Genomic DNA, 25,418 nt, shown 5'->3' with positions numbered 1-25,418 from the left:
AGTAATTTTAACTGTAAATGTGAATGGGGATGAACGCTCCCATCAAACAGAGACGGATAGCAGACTGGATCAAAGGTCAGAACCCTACAATATGTTGTTTATAGGAAACACACTTAAAGCAGGGAGATATATACAGAGTAAAGGTAAAAGGTTGGAGCAAAATCTATTATGCTTCAGGTAAAGCCAAAAAAGCAGGGGTTGCCATCCTTATCTCGGATCAAGCAAAAACATAAATTGATCTAATTAAAAGAGATAAGGAAGGAAAGTATATCCTGCTAAAAGGTAGCATAAACAATGAAGCCATATCACTACTAGACATATATGCACCAAGTGGTATAACATCTAACTTTCTAAAGGAAAAATTAAGAGAGTTGCAAGAAGAAATAGACAGTAAAACTATAATAGTGGGAGATCTCAACCTTGCATTCTCATATTTAGACAAATCAAACCACAAAACAAATAAGAAAGAAATTAAATAGGTAAATAGAACATTAGAAAAACTAGGTATGATAGACCTTTGGAGAAAACTGAATGGTGATAAAAAGGAATATACTTTCTTCTCAGCAATTCATTAACAGGTACTGAGCCTCAATCCAATAATGTGCTTAGGATATAAAGAGAAAAGAAGAAAACATTACAAAAAATTTACAAAGGAAGAGTATAAGCAAATTGAAGTCTTGGACTATTTAGTTTTTTGTCTTTGGCACAAAGCATTAAAAATGCTTACTTATTAAAGGAACATATAAAGAAGTCTCCTCAAGAAGTCTATTCTGAGATAGTATATGCTTATCATATGACTATTATAGCAAAGACCTTTTATCTGTTAGTTTCAAATTAATATAGTACTATCTTATATTTAAGTAGCACTTATTTACTCTTTACAAATTTTTTTAAAATTTATAATCTCATTTGATTGTCAAAACAAGTCTTTTCTAGGTAGTCTTTATTGAGTAACATATACTTGGTTTGAAAATAGATTTATCTTCCAACTCACAGGCTAGTTATTTCTAACAGGAAATTCTGAAAGTAGCCCTGCTGATGGGGCCTAATACAACATCTTAGGTATATATCAGAAATGTCATCTCCCCTGCATCCCTCCATTACCATTCTTATTTAGATTTTTCAAGGATGAAATAAAAAATTATCTCCTTCTCAACACTTCTATTCTTTTTTCTCTTCTTCCTTTCCTCCTTCCCTAAAATATCTTTGTTCATTAATTTTTATTTAGGTTTCTGAAAATAATGAATAAACTAAGCTTTGAATATGAAAAGTATATATTAGAGAATCAAAACAACATAAATAAATATATTTTTTGCAGAATAGCTATCAGTATTACAAAAATGGGCTACAGTAGTACAATAAGAATAATGCTCTTATAGGATTGGAGACTGGAGAGCAGGGTGGTGCTGTCTCTTCTGGGACAGTCTTTTTGTTAAATGGTGCACATCTGAAAATACTTGCCATGGTTATCCTAGCCTCTGGTTCTTCTGATTCTTAAGATAATATCAGTTTGAGATGGGTCAGGATTCTAGACCAGATCTCACATGGGACCAATGATCACTAACTGAAGGCCTTTTACCCTGGTGGTGGGCAGCTGTGTTTTTATAGGTTTCCTGAGGTTGTAGCAATAGCAAATTGATTTTTTTCAAACATTTTGATCCATTGATTTAGCAAAATTCATCTAGTACTTGTAGACTATGCTTATTAGGACAACAGGTTGATTAGTAAGTTGTTGGTAAACCTTATCCAATCAATTCCCCACTGACCAAATTGGTTACAAGCATAACAGCTATAGAACATTTGGAATAAACATTAAATATGTTAGTAATTTTTGTTTACATGAGTTAGTTCAATGGACAAACTAAAATGGGCTTGAAGTGACTCTAAAGGAAATTTATAGTTAAGGTATAAATTGAGGTTTATTGAAAAGATATATAGATTGAAACCCAAAAACCTGGAAAAAAAAAAAAAAAGAAAGAAAAGATATATAGAGCAAATGTTATTAGGCAGTGTCTCTTGAAGTAGTAAAAGCAAATATACACTTGACCCTGACTCCACAAACCAAATAGCTATGGTTGTCCCCAAGTTTACCTTCGATTCTTGGGATTGTGACTCCCTCGATCCCCCTTCTCCCCCAAATATGCAGAGAAATGTATACTGACTGGTGTAATGTTCTGGTTAGCTTTCTGGAGGTCTTAGGACCAGCCTTGGTTTCAGCAAAATAATCACCATGAGAATAGTCAGGGATAAGGTCCAAAGTCTTTATTGTCTCCTTCAGTCTCCCAGTCTCTGTCAGCACTCTCTGTCAGTAGTCTCAGTCAGCCAGCTGGTCAGCAGTCTGCACATCTCAATGTAATGTCCTGCTTTCTAGAGTCCCCACACCGGGGTGGATTAAAATATAGTGTCCAGACTAGCTCTCTGGAGGATCTCTGGACTAGCCGGAGTCCTTGGACTTAGTAAAGAAGTGATGAAGGCAGGAAAGCCACCATGAAGCTGGTCAAGTCTTCTACCCTGTGGCTGAATTTGTCCCCAGTTTATATACTCTATTACAATTAACTCAATTCATCATAGTGAGTATAAGCCAATCATTAGGGAACCATTATTTGCTGTAAGATTAAATCAATCATATTGAGCTAGAGAACTATTAATCACCATGCTAAACTAGATAAACATTGTCTTATCAATTCCACAGAGTTAACACCTTGTTGTAAGAATCCTTGCCTCAAGTATATTTCTTCAGAGTTCTGGCCCATTTGTAATGCTGGAAGTTGTCACCTCCATCCCATATGTTGAGTTAGATCCTTGAGGAAAATGGGTCAGTGTTTATACTTTTATATACATTTATATAAGAGGGCCAAATAAAAGAATACTGGTAGAATCAGAAATGGGTTTAGTCTTGTGTAAAGTATGTCAAGAAGAAACAGAGGGCTAGGAGGAACTTGTGATTGTAAGGACCAGATTTATCTTATCTTTGGGAGGGGACAGCTGGAGTTAAGACAAGCTTAGTAAACAGAATAAGTACTTAACCAAAAACCAAGACCTATCATGCATGGAATCTGCTGAATAATATATTCAGTTGGATTCTATATTACCTAATACAGAATGACTAAGGGATCACATGTCATCTCTCATGAGATCCTGGAACTTCTTTTTTTTATGTATTCCTTACATTGTAGTTTATAGTATATTTTGCCTGTGTATCCCATCATTTTCCCTAGTAGATTGTAAACATATTGAGGACAGGGACTATGCCTTATTCATTTTTGAATCTGTTCTACACATACCTACACTCAGTACAATGTGTTTTATCTTGTGCAGCTTGGAATCTATTGAATGAATAGGAAGAATTGTGATTTATTCATTCATCATTGTCTTTGACTTTCTTGGTTAAAGAAATAAAGAGTAAAATGAAAAACCAAATCCCTATCAATAAAAAATTGTGCAAGAACTTTAGATTTTTAAGTCATGTTTTTTTTTTTTTTTACCCCCTGTAGAGGCTGTCCCCATTTTATCCAATTAGACTCCTTAAATATGCTCTATTTCCTTTTATCACAGATGGTATTTATTCATCAGTCAATTTACTCCAGATAGGGATAACCCAAAATATAATTTGTTATCTTTCTGCTTCACTTTTATTCTTGTCTTCTCTCAATGTTCCTCCTATGTAGCATCTGGTCAAAAGCCAATCAAGGGAAAGTTGAAGAAAAAAGGATGCCCATGTCCTCCTTGTCTTCAACAAGTTGCCTTAAGTTTCTACTTCTAATTCTATAAAATGCACATAGAGTGTGCTTGTCAGAGGCTGGGAACCTGGGCAAGAGGAATAATACTTGTATGATGAACAGTTTTGTGATTTCACAATAGAAAAACTGAATTTGGACCTTCTCCAAAATCATGTTGCAGGAAAAGAGAACAGGAAGATTATTTACCTCCTTCCTTCAGGAGGTGGTATTGGCTAGATGGTAAGGAAGATATATAATAACTACTTGAAGGATATGATGTCCTTTTATGTCCTATTTTGAGATTTTACTAGTTTTCAAGTGTTATTTGTGTTGAAACATCATGCATTTTGAGCACAGATGAAGTCATGTTATGACTTTCTTTCTTACCCTTAAGATATTTATTTTGCTCTCACAATAATCAGGGTATCTACACAGAAAATAGAAAAGGTAGTGGCTGTCCTGTGGAGTAATGTCATTCCCATGAATAGGTATCTCTCTTTAATATCTTTAATTATCCTGAACAACCTATCTGGATTTAGATCCCAGACTCTGAACTTAAGTTAATCTAAATGGGGACCAAGCCAACATGGAGCAGGGTATTGGAAGCATCTGTATGTTGAGTGGCTTCCTAAGTGTCTTTCTCTATTGGCCTTCCCAGTTTGTACTATTTATCCCTTTGTCAGTTTTCCTTAAATCAGAGACCCATTCACACTCTCTAGATAGAAATAGATTTTAGTCTTTTCCAACTTCTTGTTGAAGTTCTGTTTTGCAAAATCTGATTTAGTGAACTTTAAGGAGAGATTTTTTTCTAGAAAAAGGTAGCAGGAAGACACACTAAATAGGTCTAGGTATAAATTAGATGACACTTTGGGTTTGACACCCCATTGATCTATAAAGTATAAGTGAAGAATCAAGTTTTTAAGATCCTCAGCAGAAAATAGACGTCTTCTAGAGTTTTCAAGCTCCTATGTAGGACATTTGACTATAACCTGATAGGAAGAAAATATCTGCAGTCAAAAGTTTGTTCTTTGAACTGAAAACTGATCCTCATTCACAATAAGGCCCCAGGGGCCACTAGTTGAAAGGATTTATTAAGCAATAAATCACCATATATTACTGGAACAAATAAGTTTTCAGAGAGAAGCTCTCCTTCTAGACTTTAATCACAAATACAAATAGCTTTTCCCTCCCCTCCCCAAACACTTTTAAAACAATCTTTTGAACTTAATTGAAGCAAAAAAAGGAGTTTTGACACTAAGAGGTCTGGCTTACTGAATGTTTTGTTCATTCATTATGGAAATCCTTTTTTATTCAAATCACAGACTAGCACTTTTGATATGATACCATTTAAAAGACTTAAAAAATTAATTCCAAATCTTTTGCCTCATGACTTTTTTTTTAATGGTATTTTTGGGAATAATTTATTATTTTAGAATAATTTCAAAGAGACCCAAACAATAAAAAAGAAAGCAGTCTCAGAAAGAAATTTGTAGAAAATTTGCTAATTTATTGAAAAGTTGCTTTTTTTTTTTGCCTGTCATTTATTTCCCCTGTAGCTTTAGGGAAAAAAAAAAAAAAAAAAAAAAAGAACAAACTTTTCCCTTTCTCTCTTCTACTGTTTTTTCTCTCACTACACCAGTTTTTTCTCTAGTCATATTAACCTGCTGCAAGGGATTTTTGATCCAAAGGCCTTACAATTTTTTTTTTTTTTTTCGTTTTTTTGGCTTCTTTATTCAGGTGACTAGGAAATGATATCAATGGCCTGAACCAATCAAGTCTTAGGATGGTTTTAATTCATTTTAGTTGCCTAACCTTCTAAGTTACAGATTTTAAGAAATATTCTTCCCTACCACATCACTGGAAAACCACATCGGGCCAACTACCATCCCCATTCAAATTCCATTTTTTTTTTTAATTATTAATTTTTATAATTATAACATTTTTTGACAGTACATATTCATAGGTAATTTTTTTTTTTTTACAACATTATCCCTTGTACTCCCTTCTGTTCTGAATTTTTCCCCTCCTTCCCTCCACCCCCTCCCCTAGATGACAGGCATTCCCATATATATTAAATATCTTATAGTATGTCCTAGGTACAATATATATGTGCAGAACTGAATTATGTTGTTGTTGTTGCAAAAGAAGAATTGTATTCAGATGGTAAAAATAATCTGGGAAGAAAAACAAAAAAAAAGCTCACAATTTACACTCATTTCCCAATGTTCCTTTTCTGGATGTAGCTGATTCTGTCCATCATTGGTCAATTGGAATTGGATTAGCTCTTCTCTATGTTGAAAATATCCACTTCCATCAGAATACATCCTCATACGGTATCATTGTTGAAGTGTATAATGATCTAGTTCTGCTCTTTTCACTCAGCATCAGTTGATGTAAGTCTCTCCAAGTCTCTCTATTCCTCCTGCTGGTCATTTCTTACAGAACAATAATATTCCATAACATTCACATACCATAATTTACCCAACCATTCTCCAATTGATGGACATCCATTCATTTTCCAGTTTCTAGCTACTACAAAAAGGGCTGCCACAAACATTTTGGCACATATAGGTCCCTTTCCCTTCTTTAGTATTTCCTTGGGATATAAGCCCAGTAGTAATACTGCTGGATCAAAGGGTATGCACATTTTGATAACTTTTGGGGCATAATTCCAGATTTCTCTCCAGAATGGTTGGATTCTTTCACAATTCCACCAACAATACATCAGTGTCCCAGTTTTCCCACAGCCCCTCCAACATTCATCGTTATGTGTTCCTGTCATTTTAGCCAATCTGACAGGTGTGTAATGATATCTCAGAGTTGTCTTAATTTCCATTTCTCTGATCAATAGTGATTTGGAACACTCTTTCATATGAGTGGAAATAGTTTTAATTTCATCATCTGAAAATTGTCTGTTCATATCCTTTGACCATTTATCAATTGGAGAATGGCTTGATTTCTTATAAATTAAAGTCAATTCTCTGTATATTTTGGAGATGAGGCCTTTATCAGAATCTTTAACTGTAAAAATGTTTTCCCAATTTATTACTTCCCTTCTAATCTTGTTTGCATTAGTTTTGTTTGTGCAGAAACTTTTATATTTGGTGTAATCAAAATTTTCTATTTTGTGATCAATAATGGTCTCTAGTTCTCCTTTGGACACAAATTCCTCCTCCTCCGCAAGTCTGAAAGGTAAACTAACCTATGTTCCTCTAATTTATTTATGATTTCGTTCTTTATGTCTAAATCTTGGACTCATTTTGATTTTATCTTAGTATGTGGTGTTAAATGTGGGTTCATGCCTAGCTTCTTCCATACTAATTTCCAGTTTTCCCAGCAGTTTTTGTCAAATAATGAATTCTTATCCCGAAAGTTGGGATCTTTGGGTTTGTCAAACACTAGATTGCTATTTTTATTCACTATCTTGCCCTGTGAACCTAACCTGTTCCACTGATCAACTAATCTATTTCTTAGCCAATACCAAATGGTTTTGGTGACTGTTGCTTTATAATATAGTTCTAGATGAGGTACAGCTAGACCACCTTCATGTAATTTTTTTTTCATTACTTCCCTTGAAATTCTCAATCTTTTGTTGTTCCATATGAATTCTGTTGTTATTTTTTCTAGGTCATTAAAATAGTTTCTTAGGAGTCTGATTGGTATACCACTAAACAAATAGATTAGTTTAGGGAGTATTGTCATCTTAATTATATTTGCTCAGCCTATCCAAGAGCACTCAATGTCTTTCCAATTATTTAAATCTGACTTTATTTTTGTGGCAAGTGTTTTGTAATTTTTCTCATATAATTCCTGACTATTCTTTGGTAGATGGATTCCCAAATACTTTATACTCTCAACATTTGTTTGGAATGGAATTTCTCTTTGTATCTCTTGCTGTTGCATTTTGTTGGTGATATATAAGAATGCTGAGGATTTATGTGGATTTATTTTGTATCCTGCCACTTTGCTAAAATTCTGAATTATTTCTAATAGCTTTTTAGCAGAGTCTTTGGGGTTCTCTAAGTATACCATCATGTCATCTGCAAAGAGTGATAATTTGATTTCCTCATTTCCTATTCTAATTCCTTGAATCTCTTTCTCGGCTCTTATTACTGAGGCTAGCGTTTCTAGTACTATATTGAATAGTAATGGTGATAGTGGGCAACCTTGTTTCACTCCTAATCTTACAGGCAAAGGTTCCAGTTTATCGAAAAGGCCTTACAATTAATTGGAGAAGCTTTCTCCATGTAAGGGATAACTGATCAGAGATATTTCTGATATTCTCTACATCTTTCCCCCTTATAAAAAATGCTCTGCAACCCTTTACTGCAAGGGGGTGGAGAGTTGGCTCGTCCTTGAGAAAAGATCCCCAAATATCTCTTTCTGGCAAGGGTTAACTATGATATGCTTGCTTCACTAAGAATCGTTCAGCCAATGGGATGCTGTACTGATGAGGTAATACTTTTATCTCATACTTCATTGGTTGACTTTTATGCTATTCAGGAGACTGGGGAAGGGGAGTTCAGTTTTGGGGAATACAGAGAAATTTTCACCCTACTCCTTGATTTTTACTTATTTCAATTTGCAAGTTTGGTTAGTATGTGAGAGCCTGAGGATGGTCTCTTCTTGGTGATGAAACCAGGGAAGGGTTTCATGTATATTTCCCCTTTTTGAGTAGGAAAGTATTATACTTAAGATCTTTGGAATCCATGGAGTTCTATAATTGTATTTTTTTTCCATTCTTCTGACCGCATACCTCAATCAGGAGGTACCCCTGCATCCTAGGCCCACTAAATTTGGGTGCTTTGCAAAGGGAGAGAAAGTGATAATGCAAGCGATTCAGCGTGCTCCTTAACTGCTCCTAGAATTTTGCAGTGAGTGAGAAAAGAAATTTCCAATGATTTGTTTAATTTATTTATCCGTATTATCTCTGGTTACATTTTGTAATGCCTTGTGAAAAAACTTTCCTTTCCCTGAAAAAGGATCAGGAGATGGGCAGCTAGGTGGTACAGTGGCTCAATCATAGTTCAAATCTGGTCTCAGACACTTGCTAGCTGTGTAATTCTAGACAAATTATTTTACCCTATTGCCTCAAAAACAACAACAACAAATGTATCAGGGGAATTTGACATGGGGATATTGAGGGATTATATACAGAGGGACTTTGCTAAAGTCACAGGATTGATGTATGGTTGCAGATACAGTGGAAGAAGACACATTAAATGTAAAATGCTTGTGTTTAAAGTTTGACTCTGCTACTTTCTGACCTGTGTACTGTAATCAAATTAATGTCAGCAATAAGAGCACCATCTTTTCCTGCAAAATGAGGGGGGATGGATTAAGTGATTTGAGATCCTTCCCATGTCTAAATTTATGAACCTTTTACTATTAGTTTTATACTGCCTTTCAAATCTTTATTAGTTAGAAATACCAGAATGATGGAAAGGACTTTAGATTCTATATCCTTCATTTTTCAATGAAATTGAAGTCCACAGGAAGAAAATGATTGGTCAGCTTAAAGTTACAAAATCCAGAGTTGAAATTTGAACTCAGATCTTATGGCTGCAAATTGAATGCTGTTAGAACAAGAGCTCTTAACTTAGGTTCCATTCACTTAAAAAATTATGATATTTTGATATATTACTGTATTTCAATATTGGTTTCTTTTACAATTCTATGTATTTTATTTCATGCATTTATAAACATTCTGAAAAGCAGTCTATGGAAATCATCAGACTATCAAAGCTGTCCATAACACACACAAAAAAGATTAAGAATCTCTGCTCTGGGGTTGGATTAAATTCATTTTAATTCCACAGCATTGCACGACAGAAATGAAACAATTTCTGTCTTCAAGGAGTTTGTTTTATTGAGGGGAAACAACATGTACATAAAATTAAATATAAAATAAATAAAATAATAATTTTTGGGGGGGGGATGCTATCTATTAAGGGAGTCTGAAAAGGCCTTTTGTAGGAAGTAGAACTTAAGCTGTTCCTTGACGAGAGTCTGGAGGGCTAAGGGACAGACATAAAAAGGGAAAACATTCCAGGTATGAATGATGGCTAATGCAAAAGAACAGAGATGGAGAACAGAATGTCATACATTCAAGAAGGCCATTTTGGCTTAGACAATACAGTGCATAAGAAAGAAAAATGTGAAAATATAAATTGAAACCAGATTGTGACAGACTTTAAATGTCAACCAGAGGAGTCTGTATTTTATCCTGGAGACAACAGGGAGCCATTGAAGCTTAATGAGTAGAGGAGAGACATAGATTTGGGCTTTAAGAATATCAATATGCCAGCTGTGTGGAGGACAACTGGGGAGAGGTGAGGTTAGATAAAGGGAGACTAGTTAGGAAGTTAATGCAATAGTTTAGAGGAGAGGTGATAAGGAAATCAGGGTAGCTGCAGTCTGGGTAGAGAAAAGGAGATAGATATTGGAAAGACTGAATTAACAAGATTTGGCACAGATTGTAGGTGGAGGACAAGGGAGATTGAAGAGTTAAGGATGATCCCTATGTGGGTGAAATAATGGTTGAGCTTTTTTGAAAACAAGAAAATTAGGAGATGGGTAGATTTGAAAGAAAAAGAAGATGAATTCTGTTTTGGCAATAGTGAATTTGAGATACTTATAAGGCACATAGATGACAATATTAAGAATGTTATTTGAGATGTGGTACTGTAATTCAGGAGAGATAAAGGTCAGATACATAGATAGTGAGGAAAGACATCCATTAGTTTTCTAGAGAGCATAGTATGGCTATAGTTATCCTTTAAAGATGTTTAACAAGGAACTAGCTATTGAAAATAAAAAGAAGTTTTTAGGAGGGAAGTGAAAATTTATGGACACATATGAAATACAATGATTTAAATGGTTACATGGGGAAAATTGGACATTAGTAAGGAGTTGAACTATTGTAGATTCAGAACTATTATAGATTGCCTCTATTGCTGTTAAGAGTTGTACTTCAGATATAAATTGTGGCCAGTTTGATTGCAAAGTGTATTATGATTTGAGTGCTCTTTGACCTGGCACTTATGTAAATGCTCCTTCTCCAAGTGAAGCTAGGACACCTCAGTTTCATAGTGTGACTATAGGAAAGTTATGCCTTTCTCTACCTCAGCTTACCCATATGTGTAATAGGGACGATCGGGACTATTTCCTCCTGAATTCACAGAAAGGATTTGAGCTTAATAAATTTCTTACAATCCATAAAGTCTAGTGGAATATATAGGTAATTTTTAATGCCAAAGATTTTCCCAATTGTGCTCATCCCATTATGATGGATGGGAAATGAGCAACACTGCTATTAGTTCTCTCCTTCTTCAACTATAAAGATCCCAGACACATTTTAGATTAAATACTACCACAGGAAATAATAGGCAAGAAAAATAAAAATCACTTGAGACATGAGACAACTCTATTCACTGATGCTTTTGGCCCTGAGGTCAATAATAGGGGCTTCAAAATTGGATTTTCATCCACAACACAGGTTCACAGGATTAATGAGAGATAGGCAGGTTCTCTCTTACTGATGGATCTATAAGAGGTTAGTATAAGTATAGCTGGGGGAACAGACAATGGGTTTCATTTCCTCACACCTCCCATTAAGATTGTTTATTTACATATGGAAAGAATACATGTAGGAATAACAGCTGCTGTTCTTTACCCCCTAAGTTTTTTTAATGATAGGATAATAAAAGTAAACATCTGGATTTAATCAGAAGACAGCCTTAAAATGACTGTTAGCCATTTAGAATGTGATTAGAAGTCTACACTGCTTCAGTTTCTCTTTAATTACAGCTGTATGAGCAGGTGCTTCAGTTCTGCCAGAAATAAGCTTGCCAGTGCTGACTCATCGTGAGCCCTAATAGCCATCTCTGCTGTACTGGGAGAGTGTATCCTGACCAAGGTTGTACTGTTTCTTGATTTTCCCCCCATATTTGTTTTTATTTGACCTTTGTTCTCCTTGGAAATAATTTATTGTTGTGGATATATGTCATATATGATGAGCTTGCCTATCAGAGCTTTCAGAACAAAGTTTCCAAATCTATTTTCTAGGGAAGAGCTGATTGTCAAAACTGAAGATGGGATATGGAACAGACTGGTAAACAGAGTAGAATGGTATAATGGAAAGGCAAAAAATATTTTCACTGTGTTCAGGTAATGGCTGTCAAGCATGTAAAAGATTCTAAGCATCTTACAGGATGACATTTCCAGGAATCTTGGAAGGTACAAAACACTCTTATTCAGAAAGGAGTTCAAATATTGACTAAAGACAAAAGATGGCTAAAATGAATTCGGATTTGTACTTTCACATAATCTCTTTATGTTTTCCTTTGTATATAGAGATATGTTAGGTTTGGAGGTGTATATTCATAAATTCAGAATTAAATGATTAAATTTAAAAATTAATAAATTCAATTAATTCAAGAAATTCCTTCCAGACATGAAACTTTGCTCCTAATAGTCTGTGTCACTATGACTTTGTGATCAACTTTAATACCTAGAACACAGATTCTATTGAAGAATCAAAAGACTTGAATTTTAATTTTGTTGTCATCACTAGTGTTGTAGGTTTAATAATTTTGTGATTCTGCCTATTTCCCAATTTGTGACAATGAAGTTTTGTTACTCATCTGCCAGAAAGGTGATGAAATCAACACTACAGAGAGACATATGTGTATTTTGTGGCATGGCCAATAGGGAAATTTGTTTTGCTGGATTATGTTAATCATTTATTATGATTATTATAGAGAGACCAGCTCTCTCCTCCCCTCCCTCTTTCTCTCTCTTTTTCCTTTCCTCCCTCCCTCCCTCTCTCCCTCCCTCCCTCTCTCCCTTTCTTCCTTCCTCTCTCCCTCACTTTTTTCCTCTCCCTCCCTCCCTTCCTTTTCCTCTCCTCTCCCTTCTCCCTCCCTTCCTTCCCCCTCTTACTTTTTGTCCTTCTGTCTGTCTCTCTGTCTGAGTCTATCTTAGTCTCTCTCTCTCTCTCTCTCTCTCTCTCTCTCTCTCTCTCTCTCTCTCTCTCTCTCTCTCTCTCTCTCTCTCTCTCTCTCTCTCTCTCTCTCTCTCTCTCTCTCTCTCACACACACACACACACACACACACACATACCTTCTTTTTCCATATAGCCAAGGGAGGGTGAAATAGGTGGCTGTAGGAGAGATAGATTGTATGCATGTAAATAAAATAAAAATCAAACAAAAAATGTTTTAAAACAAAATAACGTGATTAGGTCAGATAATTTCTAGATATTTTCCTGCACCTCTGTTATTTTATCTAATGTTGTAATGTCATTTTGGGACAAAACACAAATAGTCTTTAAGTAGAGTGGTTACTAAAAAGAAAGAATAAAGTGTAATAAAAAGTTGAGTTATATATAAACAACATGTCCTATTCAAAGCCATCATGTAGGCAGCTGGCCTTGGCACAATGACTTCGATATACCCTGGAGACAACTGGGTTTGTTAGTGGAGAAGGAATAATTCTGTATCTCTTTTTTTTTACCTCCTGGAGTGATTGTGAAGTTTAATGCTTAGATAATGAATGATAATGCAAATTAGATTAAAGGTGCTGGGTTCCAAGTATTAAGAATTGAGGAGGATCACAAGAAAGTAATTTGAGATAATTCAAAAAGTATTTCCTTAAAAACAAAAATTCTTAGTTCTGGAAACAAACCTCAAGTTAATTCATTAATTTTTAAATTCTGATTTTAATGAGCCCAAGTCCTCCCCCCCTACCCCAAATCTCTATATATTCCCATATATAAAATAAAACAGGTTATGTGAAGATGGAACTGAGCTAATTTTGTCCACCTTTTCTCTTTAGTCAATATTTGAACTCCTTTAAGAGACAGGAATGTTTTCTATTGTACAAGATCTCTGGGAAATGCCATCCTGTAACATGCCTAGAGTCTTTTACATACCTAGTAGCAAGTACCTGAATATAGTGAGAAGCAAGATAACAAATGTAAGAGCACTTTCCAAATAGGGCTGAATCCTTACTGATTTAATTATGAGGAACTCATTTGGAATTGGTAAACCTTTGCTGAAGAGAAGAGAATTCTCATTTAAACATTTTTTTAAATTACAAATTTATACCTTGAAGAAAAACATGTAATAGAATCCCAAATTAAGTCATAAAATTGGAAGTAAATTTTGGAAAAAAAAATATATATATCATAACAATGAGAGTGGTTATCTTGGTCTGTGAACTTGATCTAATTATGTATTTGTAAAATTTTGTGAGCATTATAGTCTTCAAGTGGAAGCATAAAGTGGGAAGGATGGAAGAAGGAAGGTAATGTCTTGGGATGCTAAATTCTAGTTACTTGATCATTATTTTCTAAGAAGAGCAATTATTGCAAAGAATGTTATGACCACTAACTTTCTTATGTTGATTGAAAAAATTGTTTTGCCAAGAAACATTTTTCCCATTCATAAACATCTATTAGAGTGACCATTTTTGGTAAAACAAATACACTAAATACGCTATTTTGAAGTCCCTTTGTTATATTATAGATTTATGCAGGCTATTCATTCAAAAATTATGAATTGTCTGCTACAGGCTAAGTATTAAGGAATTGAAAGGTGGTTAAGACAAAGATTTTTGTCTTCTCAAAAGTTCATAATTAATTGGGAGAAGTTCTGAACACAAATAACTACAATACAAAGTTCAAATATCTGTTATTTTTGTATAAAGTGAGGTATAGTGTCTTTCACTGTCATACAGAAACTTATAGGGTAAAACTGATCTTCCAATAATCCATATCTTGTATAGGGTTCAGAACTCCTAATAGGCTAAATGATTTACAAATCAGTGAGAGTAAGCCTGTTTTTATTTTTGTATTCTTAACAGCTATCACAATGCCTTGCTCATAGTAGGTACTTAATGTTAGCTGAATTTTAAATTTAAACTTTATGAAAGAATTATTTGTTAGTAAATGACCAGGATAGATTGTCTCAATTAAACTACCTTAGAAAAGATTTAATCAAATGCTGGGAATTGTCAATTAGGAAGCTAACACCTAGGGGAAGTTGAAAGAATGTCATGGTCCTTGGGCTAAAGAGTTTCAAATGAAGGCCTTGGCACTGAGCAGATCAGATCTTATTGGTTTTCAGAGTTGGGTTCTTTGTGGGATGGTCATGGTAAGACAGGATAGAGGGAAAGGTAAAGGATTATCTATTGCTCCCATTAGGCTTTTAACCATTAAAGTTCTGAGTTTGAGGGGGAACTGTCCAGAAGGTTTGAGCATTTTAATCAGAAAGCTTAAATATCGTAATTCATTATTGATCATCTTTTATTCACGTAATTTCTATTTCAAGTGAGGACAGGGCAAAAATACAAAGGGATAAAAGCAAAATATTACATATCCTAGTTCTGAGTTACATAAGTATCTATGGGTAAGTAAAAGTGGTAATGATTTTCTTGAAATAGTGATCATAATGAATTTATTTCTGTTCTGCCAAATTTATTGTTCATATATTGGCACAATGAAGATCTGTGGAAAAGGAGAGTTTTTTTTGAGTAGCTGAGAGCCAGTGTTTTGCATGTATTAAATAGCCCTTGTGGAAATGGTATGAATTTCCACTCTTTCATTATATTGGTAAGGAGATTAAGGTTGAGAAGTGAAGTAGTAAAATGCAGGTCTTCTGAGTCCAAGGTTTATATCCTTTCTATCACATCATACTACCTCTTAAAAAGAACATACATTATTGTATGAAACGATTTTAGTTCAAGAAGATATGTCCCAGACAAAATTTTCTTAAACTTCTTAGAAAGGCTAGCAGCATTCAGCATCTAAATCTCTCCTACAACTGAAGATTTTAAATGTTTTTAGGCTTTTCTTTCTTTTCTTTTTTTCCCCAGTGGGAATAAGTACTTAAGAAGCTAAAAATTAATTGGAACTGTTTAATAGAATTTTATGGCAATCCTTTCTCCTACTGAAGCCAGAATATTAAAATGCCAGTCTGGCTCATACAATTTTATTTTCTGAGGAGGTTCATATATATTTTTCCATATTTGTCTAGAGTTAAGTTTTTGAGAAGATAAAGCTACAACCAATGAAAGCAAATGTACATTGTCATAGACTTAACATGCATGTGTTTACTAGCCTACAAGACAGTCTTGAAACAAATTGTTTAAATGGCACTCTGGATTTGGGACATTTTGCTCAGTCTATTTGGTCTTAAATAGACACCTGCTTAGCAAACTATGTCAATATAAGTTTTGATATGGAATTTTCTGACTTTTTTTTTTTAACCAATAATGAATGGTAAATTGAAAGATTTTTCCCTTGCTTTCCTAAGCAAGGAAGGAAAAGCTATATGTTACTTCTATGGAGTATATTAGAGTACCACAGATCTAGGAATAAGACAAAGGTTGGGAAGTCCTCATCTTATTTGCTACCTAATGACTTGCTCTATGATCTTAGGCAAGAAATTTGACCTTCTTGGTTCTCAAATTCTTTTTATAAAATGAGATATTTTCTGTCCAAGGGTGATTGTGAGAATCAGTTGACAATATTTTTGGAAATGCTCATAATTTTCAAGTTTATATCCTTAGATAGTACATAAAGGCATCTAAATGACTTGCTAGTTGTTAAATTAAGATGCCAGAAATGAAGGAACATTGTTTTCAGGCTGCCATGAAAGAGCTCATAGTTTAATGGGGGTGACAACAAGCAAACAAATATGTACAACAGAGCATAAATATAAAAATAGTTTTAAAAATTCACTTAAAAAAAAGGGAAGGCACTGAAATTAAGAGGAGTTAGGAAAAGTTTCAAAACAAAAAAGGATGAATGTTTGAACTTATGAAAGCTTTTTAAATGTTGTGATAAGATACTAAAGAAAGCATCATGGTGATTTCCAGAAAGTCTAGGGATTTAGAAGAAATCCATTTATTTCTCTCTGCAAATCAGTGAGGAAGTAACTGGCTACAGGAAATCTGTCTTCACTCTAAAGTCAGGGGTAAAAAGCACTGTAAAATAATGGGGATTTTCATAGGTTGATTTTATATTTACCCAGGGATGTCATAGTAACTTCTTGGCTTGCCAGTGGTTGCTCTTTCTTTTCACTAGGTCAAGGGCTGTAAGCATATCATTATAATTTGATTTCCGGAAGAGTCAGGGAGCAAAGTGATTGGCTGGAGCATGAAGTGTTTCAGCTCTCCTTGTCCCCAAATTTCCAGAACACTAGACACCATGAGGAGGTGGAATGAAAGTTGAACCTGGAGGGAGCAGGAAACAAACATAAGGGCTGGTTAAGACATGCTTTGGCCTTGCTTGGCACATAATCATTTGAAGAATGCTTATAAACTGTAATAAACACTCATTTCTCATGGTAGTAGAATATTTCTCAATTAGGAAGTTAGGTAGGAATATTGATACTGTTTGTCATTTAAGTCACTATACAAATAGTTTCAAGTCCAAATAAAGGTTCTCTTGGACTGTTCTATCCAGAGCAGATGTTCTAAACCTTTTCTGTGTCATGCCTACAGACCCTTTCTCAGAAAAAAAAATGTTTTTACATGCATAAACTGAAATACAGAATCATAGAGAAAATGGTATTGAAATATTGCTATTATTATTTTTTTAAATTCACAAGCCCCAACTTAAAAACTCCTACAGTGGGATTCAGAGAAGAAAATAAGTGAAATTGGCCATCTTTAGTGGTTGCCTGAGAGTACTTATTTCTTGATTTGGTTGAGTGACTTAAAAAAAATCATTTTTGATTCTTTTTATCATGCGTTAAATATATATACCTATGGCTTTTCCTTCCTCTAGAGGAAGGTTTTCCTTAAGCCCTTCTAATTTTAGTGCTTTTCCTTTTTTTATGATTAAAATTTTTTCCAATTTAGACTGTATATAGTTTGTACATTTTTGTTTGCTTGCTGTTTTCCCCATTAAACTAAGATCTTGGAAGGTAGGAGTGTTTTTTGTTCTCTTTGTATCTCTAGACTCACCTGGCAGCATTTATGGGCAAATCACCTAACCTTTCTGAGTTTAGTATCTCCTCTATAAAACTGGAATATTCCCTATGTTGATTTCTTGTAGAATCAACATGAGGATTCCTTATCTATTTTTATAAATTCATAAATTTTATAAACACAAAAAACCTTTCTTCCATTAGTTATGTTTTTGTTTCCTTGAGATCTGGAAAATAGTTTTAACATTAACATATTTATAGATCTTGGAGGGTAGCTTTTTAAAAACTGTCAAATTCTGAAGCTACATTCTGTATGGGGATTTGTATCACATTATGCACTAACATGTTCACTGACTTAAAAAAAAAGTTATTCTGACCGTGACAAACATCAACACACACAAATATGACCATGTACAAAGGAGTACATGAAATCACAAATCTCATTATATATAGATTTTTTAAAAAAAGTATAACCTAAATTCACTATATTAGTTCCAAAAGCTGTCTTGTTTGTCTGTTTCCCTCTAAGCCTACTTTTCTGAACATTAAAAAAATGCTTCATTGGTGTTTGTTTTTTTTTGTATAACTATAAACAACCCCTTATCCTCACCACACATAAAACTTAAAAACAAACTCTTTGTAACAAGTTAGCATAATCACATGAAACAAATCTACACATTAACTATCTGAAAATATTTGTCTCATCTCATACTTCTATGCTAGTCTGTCACTGTTCTGTCCAAAGGTGAGAAACATTCTTTGTTATCATGATTGGTCATTTTATTGGTTAGTTGTTAAATCTGAGGCCAAAAGGCATTCAATGACTTGTCCAAGTTGGTAAGTAGCAATGCTAGGATCTGGAGTTACATTCTCTAACTCTCAAATTCTGCAGCCTTTTATTCCATGTTCTTACTTTCTTTTGATCTCATTGTAAGAGTACTAAATTGTTTTAAACTGCTTTCCAGAATGATTGAATCTGTCTTCTAGTAGTTCATTCCAGTTCTGTACCTAAAAGCATTCAACAATTGTTTTTCTTGGTTGTCATTGTGGCCAATCTGATGGAAGCAAGATGGAAACTCAAGAGTTGTTTTAATGTGAATTTTTCTTAATAGTGATGATTTGAAGCATTTTTGGTATGGTTATTGATAGGTTGCTAATTTTTTTTTTTTACATTTTAGAATTGCCTGATCATTTATTGTGAAGTGGCAAATATATATATAAATCTATTTCCTATATATCTTGGAGTTTATCAGAAAAAATTTATTGAAAAGATTTTTTTATTGGCCAATTAACTCTTTGCTTTTGATTTTATCTGCATTGTTTTTGTCCTTTTCAATTTTTATGTAATTAAAACAGTCCATTTTAACTTTTGTGATCACTTACATCTTATTTTGACAAGAGCACTTCCCCTATCAATAGTTATGAACTGTATCTCTTTCATTCTCCTCTAATTTATGCATGATCTTTTATGGCCAGGCCATATATCTGTTTGTTATATATGTTATGAGATGCTGCTGTCTCCAAAGTTATCAATGATTTTTTAAAAAAAATCATTAAAATTTTTTGTGGCATTTTAAATTCCAAACTCTCTTTTTCTCTCCCCAATCCCACAGATGCCACCATTTGACACAAATATATTTGTAAGTGTAAAGCCATACAATCCATACTTCTGTTTATCAGTTCTTTCTCTGGAGTAAGATAACATGTGCCTTCATAGGTCCATTGTAATTGATTTGAGTATTTATAATACTCAGAATAACTTGTTTGCATTTATGCTTGAACAGTATTGTGACCACATACATTATCTTGATTCTGCTCATTTCACTCTTCATTATTTCATATGTTTTTCCAAAATTAACCTGATCATTTCTTAATGCACAGAAGCATTACATCTCCATCATATACCACAAACTTGTTTAACCATATAACTCAATGGATGAGTGGATAAAACTAGGGCACAGAGGATAAAACTTTGGGGTTGGAATTAGGAAGACTCATGTTCATGAGTTTAAATTTGGTCTTAAGGTACTGATGAGCTATGTGACTCTGGCCAAGCCACTTAACCCTAAGAAAAATCTATTTTCTTATCTCTAAAATGATCTTATGGAAATGCAAAAAAATTCTTGTGTTTTTGACAACTTCCCATCTCTACACCCAAAGTCTTTTAGATTATTTTCAGTAATGCTTGCTGATGGTTTTAAGTGAAGGTTTCTTATAATTTTAAGTAAAAATCCATTTATATCTATGCTTTCAAGTGTTTTAAGAGGAATGAATGTTATATTTTGTTAAATGCTTTTCCTATAAGTACTAATATAATCCTTTGATATAATCAATTAAAATGTTAATATTGTTTTCCTTATGTTAAACCATCTCCCTGTATTTCTGGTATGTAAAATCCACTTGATCACAATGTATAATTTTTGTGATATATTGTTTCAGTCTCCTAGGTAGTATTTTATTTAGGATTTTTACATCCATATTTCCTAAAGAAATTGATCTATACTTTTCTATCTTTGTTTTTATCAATGATCTCTTTCTTAATTGCCAAATCCAATGGCCTTTTCTCAATTCTCATTCTTTTACTGTGCAGCTTTTGGCACTCTTGATTACCCTCTTGTTACTCTTTTCTCTCTAGGTTATTAGTGATGCAGTTAGTGGCGCTGCGGAGAGTTGAGGTGTGAGAATCCCCTTCTGGTGGGCACAGGTTCAACGTGAAAGAATTCCCAAATTGGCACTGAGAAGTCAGCTTTGCTAGGACTTCCTCAGTGCCAAGGTCCTGGCAGAGAAATAAAGTTTTCACTAAAAAGAGGTTCTCTTCACAATGGGGAGGAGTCCTGACAGACAGCTATGCCAAAGAGAGAGGTTCCTTGACAAGGCATAATCCTGCTTTGGACATTCTGCAAACAAATGAGTTTAAAATTGCCTTTTTTATAAGAAATCAATTGAATGAGATTCCTTCAATGTTGTCACTGCCCCCAGGCCTAGATTTCCAGTAGTATGAGACCACTTAAGTTGAGCTAAGTAGGAGTGATCTTGGACTTATTTTCAATTCAATAGAGAGTACAGCTAGTCACCACCAAAATAACAAAATGAAGCTACTTTATCTTGATTCCCTAAGGTGGGCTCTCCCAGAGGAGAGTTTCTCAAGAGTTCACCCCCATAAGTTAGAGAGGACAGTTTCAGGGTCCCCCCATCATTACGACACCATCATTCTCTCCTGATTCCCTTCTTCTCAAAACAGTTCCTTTTTATTCTCCACTGCTAAATCTGCATCCAAATCATACTCTTTAATTGTAGAAATCCCACAGAGTTCTGTCCTGGGTTCTGAATCTTTTCTCTCTATACTGTTTCAGTTGGTATTCTCCTCAGTTCCCATAGATTTAATTACCATCTCTTTGCTTATAACCCCTTAAATCCTCCTAGTTTTACCAAATAAGTTTTAATTATACTGCTTTGTAGTATGTATTTAGATTTGCTGCAAAGACTCCTTTCTTCTATTTAAAACAATTTCCCTTGAGATTCTTGATCTTTTGTTCCTCTAGATGAATTTTGCTATTTTTTTCTTTTACCATAAAGTCATCCTGTGGTAGTCTGGTTTGGCATCAAATACTGTAGGTAATTTCATTCAGATGGTGTTGCCATTTTTATTATCTTGGCATAATCTAACCATGAGTAATTAATTTCTCTCTAGTCGTTTGTCTACATTTTTGTGAATTATTTTGTAGTCTCATTCATATAATTACTGTATTTGTCCTGATAATAACTGATATGTTTGTAATTATTTTGCATAGAATTTTTCTATCTGGGTTTTGGTGATAATGATATAGAAATTATAGAAATCTATCATATAGAAAATAGATTTTCTATCTTGCTACTATGAAATTATTTTTTTGTTTGAATCTCAAAGCAGAATATCCAAGTAAGACCATCATATCAATTGTAAAATAGGTGGATTTGATTTTCAATAGACAGCATAGACGAATGAAGGATACTACCTCATGCCATTTGTTCAGTGTTTTATATTTGACTGCATATACCGATTCAAATATTTACAACTTCAGAGGTTTTTGTGCAGGTGGCAGACTCTTCCTATGCCATCTCTTTCCAGAGAATTTGAGCATTCATTATTCAATTCTAAAGCATCTAACAGATACTCCCATTTTTACAAGGTTGGGAAGTAGGAACACTAAAGTGATTGACAGTGTAATACAAAGAATCTTTGAGAGCTAGTGACACTAGAGGACTCTGGGTTGGTCTGGGTTGCTAGGCAAGCAATTGATAGGTTACATGAGGCCCCTCCCTTCTTCCTCTGCGCAGATAAGCCTCGGTATTGGAATGCAGTTCTGAAGCCCAGCACACTCATTGACTTTCATATTCCCCAACTCTTTCAGCGCCAGAGGCATTTTGTAAGGAGCTGTCAGTTTGTAGATGAATAAATAGCACATCTAGAGGAGGAAGGATTGCAGGTGTATCTCTGAAGTCCTGATTCGGACATAATTCTCCTGGGAATGTGATGTAACCATGGTAAAGCCATCTAGGCTTAACTTCCAACTGCCTGCCTGGGAGTTTTTGAGTTTTGCTGTTTCCCTGTCAGGAACTTAATAATGCAACCTTTTGAGAAGGGACTACTACACCCCTCACCTCACGCTTCTAGAACATCTTTTGTGTTCCTTCTCCCTCCACATCTACTTCCCCACTCATCCCTTTCTCCTCGTTCTGATTCATTTCCTCTCCCACTTTTTCTAGTCCATTTTTCTCTCCTTCCTCTCCTCTTTCTTATTTTACTTAAAACAAGTCTGCAAAGGTTTTGTGGCTACGCATCTGGTTTCATGGGTCGTGTGATGTTCACTGGCCTTGGGCGCTGTGAACCACGAGGTAGGCTAGTTCCACCACTCGGTACCTCAGTTTCTTTATCAGTAAAACAGGGACCACAATATTGGAATTATCGGGTTTCGTAGGGTGATTGGGAGGGAGTATTCCAGAAGTGTAAGCCTCTTGGTGACACGGCGTTTGGCCTTTCCTTCCTTCTGGTTCCGAAATTTCACCCAATTTCAGTTTGATAGAGGAATCATTATGGATCGAGTTTTCTTGAATCTGTGTACGGTGATTCTTGTGCTCTGTGACCCTAGAAGGATCACTTCAAAGAGTCACTTCATTTCTGTTTCCTCAAGCGTAAAAGTTGGCAATAAGAATCCTTGCACTATTTGTCCTCACAGGACTGTTTCGAGAAAATCTTTAGCAATTGCTATGCAAAGTTCTCAGCACTATATGGTTACACTTTATTATTCAATTTCCGCAGCGCCGAGAAACCAGAGTGGTAAGCGGAGGACAGATTTTGGACCTCCTTTGCTTCCTCTCCCATTCAACCTGCGGATACCCCTGCCTCCCCCTTCTAATCTACCTCTCCCCTCCCCCCTAAGTCGGGCTCTTTTGATCTCGCTCTCCATGGTCCCGCCCCCTTACGTCACATCCGGCCCGGCCCCCGCTCCTCCTTCTTCCCTCCCCCCTCGCCGTTAGGGAGGGTCCGCGCCTCAGCCGCTGCCTTGGCTGCTCTAGCCGTTGCCTTCCCCTCCCCTTTCCCGGTTCTCGGCGCCGGTTTCCCCTCGGAGGGCGAATCCGCGAAAGGGCTCACACCCGCTTGGGCCAGCCGCACCACCGCCGCCGCTTCCTCGGTTGCCGCCACTGCCTCAGCCGCTTGCCCACCCGCGACCGCCCTGAGAGAAGACACAGGACTCAGTTGCCGTTGAGCCGGAGCCTTGGCCCTCCTGCCGTTGCCGCTACCGCTGCCGCTGTGCGGGGCGGTGCTGAGGCTGAGGCAGCTGCCGCGGCGGGTCCTGGAGAAGCGGCCGCGGCCGGGGAAGGGGGAGTCGCGCTTCCAACGGTAAGAAGGAACGGGCGGTTGCCCGGGCTTGCGCATGCGCGAGCCCCTCGCCTCCCCCCCCCCCCCCCCACTCTGTTTCTCTCTCTCGCCTCCCCATCTCTCATCTCGTCCCTTTCGGTCTCCCCCTCCCTTCTTTTCCAGGCCCTCCCCTTTTTCTCTTCTTCCCCCATTTCCCATCCCTGCGCCATGTCCCCTGGTCCCACCCGTCTGGTGGGTTGGAGGGTGGTGTTGTCTGGGGAGGTCCGGGGAGAAGGGGCTCTGCTGGGGGCAGCTCTCGGAAGGAGTGGGTGCATGTCTGTGAAGGAAGGAGAAAAGGAAATAGGGAGGGGCTGACAGGTGGGGTCCTCGGAGGAGAGAGGGGGATGAGGGAGATTCTCCGAGGATAATTTTAAGGTGGACAGCTGCTATTTGTGGTGGCGGAGTCGCGGGCGGGCGGAGGGATGTTGTGCGCGCTGTGAAGTGATGGTACTTTCTGCTCGGCTCCGGGCGGGATGCGTCCCCTCGCTTACTGAACGAACCCGAAGTGCCTGCGCTTGTGTGCAGTAATTCTTAAACCAGGTTCAAGCTGCTTGTAGTTCTTCTTTTCCGCCCCATCGATCTTCCTTTTCACTTCCTCCTCCTCGGGCTGAGGGCTGTGTTGATGGTGTTTGGTTTCTTGTGCCTCCTGTTTGGGGGGGGGGGGGAAGAGGGCAAAAAACGTGGTTATTTGCTGGAACTTAACTGTTTCCCCTCTTCTCCCTTTAAAAATGGGATCCCTCTTAATGTCACAAAGGATTAGTAGTTTCAGACTTCTTTAATCTCACACAAATGGAGTGCTTTGCACGGTCAAGCACATGGCCTTGTCCCAGAACCTGAAATAGTTATGTTGGATAAATGGAACCCATGTTTTCATATGTTTTGTTCAGGAGCCAGCAATCAGCTCTTTGGAGGTAGGAAGGATGATTAAGTAGAGGCTTCATAGTTCTTCGAGGAAAATTAGCAAACGCCATTTTATTTACAAATCTGATTTAAGAAATAGATTTTCTAGTTGCATTACTAAAGACATCTCTTGTCAGAATTTCATCAAAATCATTGTGTGGGTGTATTTGTGGTGCCCTCCTTACATGTTGTATAAAGAAAAAGGATAGTCTTGACCCTATGGAAGTACACCTGGTCAGGTGGAGAGCTAGCTTATAGGAAACACAGCTGGGAGCTAAAAGATTCATGCTTGTGGCATGTTTACTATTTATAGTTAATATCCTCAGTATATTAGAAATAACTGACCCTACACACTTAGATTTACCAAAGAAGGTATCTCAGTTGCATTCTAGAGAGCTTCCTAAATCTGTTTCTATTTTCCCTATCTTAAAATTCGGACAATATTTTTCATAACTTTAGGAATTTATGTGGAATTATTTTACGTTGTTGGATTTAAGAATAAAATGCTTTAGGTGGGAGAATTTTTCTTGGAATGAAAATTTTAAGTGTGTTAATTTTTTTAAGAAGCCATCTCACGGTTTTTAAAAACAGAAAATGGCTGAAACTGGATTTACTGTTACCATAATGACTTCTGTGAATTTGCATTAATAAAAATGAAAACTATTTATGTGTTATGTACATATGTATACATATGTATATGTTACATGTGTAATCTCAGAATGATTATCTCGATCCCAGTGAATGATAATAAAACATTTAAAGAATATTCCTGAATTCTAAATTACTGGAAATGGTTACACTTTTGAGAAATAATGACACATAATTTTTTTTCTAATCTGAACCTTACATACTCAGAAAATAGAATGCCTTTGCTACGAAAAAGAAAATTCACATTTTTATGATAAATAAGCTTTTTTATTGTACTGAAAATTAACTGAATCTGAAAATTAAAACTATCTTTCC

The 25,418-nt window shown here is 35.9% G+C and overlaps 1 protein-coding gene across 9 annotated transcripts in view; it reads left to right on the top strand.

Annotated features, from left to right (window-relative positions):
* FAM13B (family with sequence similarity 13 member B) overlaps positions 1–25,418 on the top strand; it is a 155,594-nt gene that overhangs the window by 43,097 nt on the left and 87,079 nt on the right. For 3 of the 9 annotated variants that reach the window (XM_074291403.1, XM_074291401.1, XM_074291398.1), the window contains exon 1: positions 23,169–23,537. The exons of 5 other annotated variants lie outside the window; for them this stretch is intronic. The gene's annotated coding sequence lies outside the window, so the exon portion shown is untranslated. Of the gene's footprint in view, positions 1–23,163; positions 23,538–25,418 lie in introns of those variants that run through there. One more of the 9 variants, XM_074291405.1, reaches the window with a different exon arrangement.

This window comes from Sminthopsis crassicaudata, chromosome 2, assembly GCF_048593235.1.
Source record: "Sminthopsis crassicaudata isolate SCR6 chromosome 2, ASM4859323v1, whole genome shotgun sequence".
Lineage (NCBI taxonomy): Eukaryota > Metazoa > Chordata > Mammalia > Dasyuromorphia > Dasyuridae > Sminthopsis > Sminthopsis crassicaudata.
This window is presented reverse-complemented; position numbering and strand designations above follow the sequence as displayed.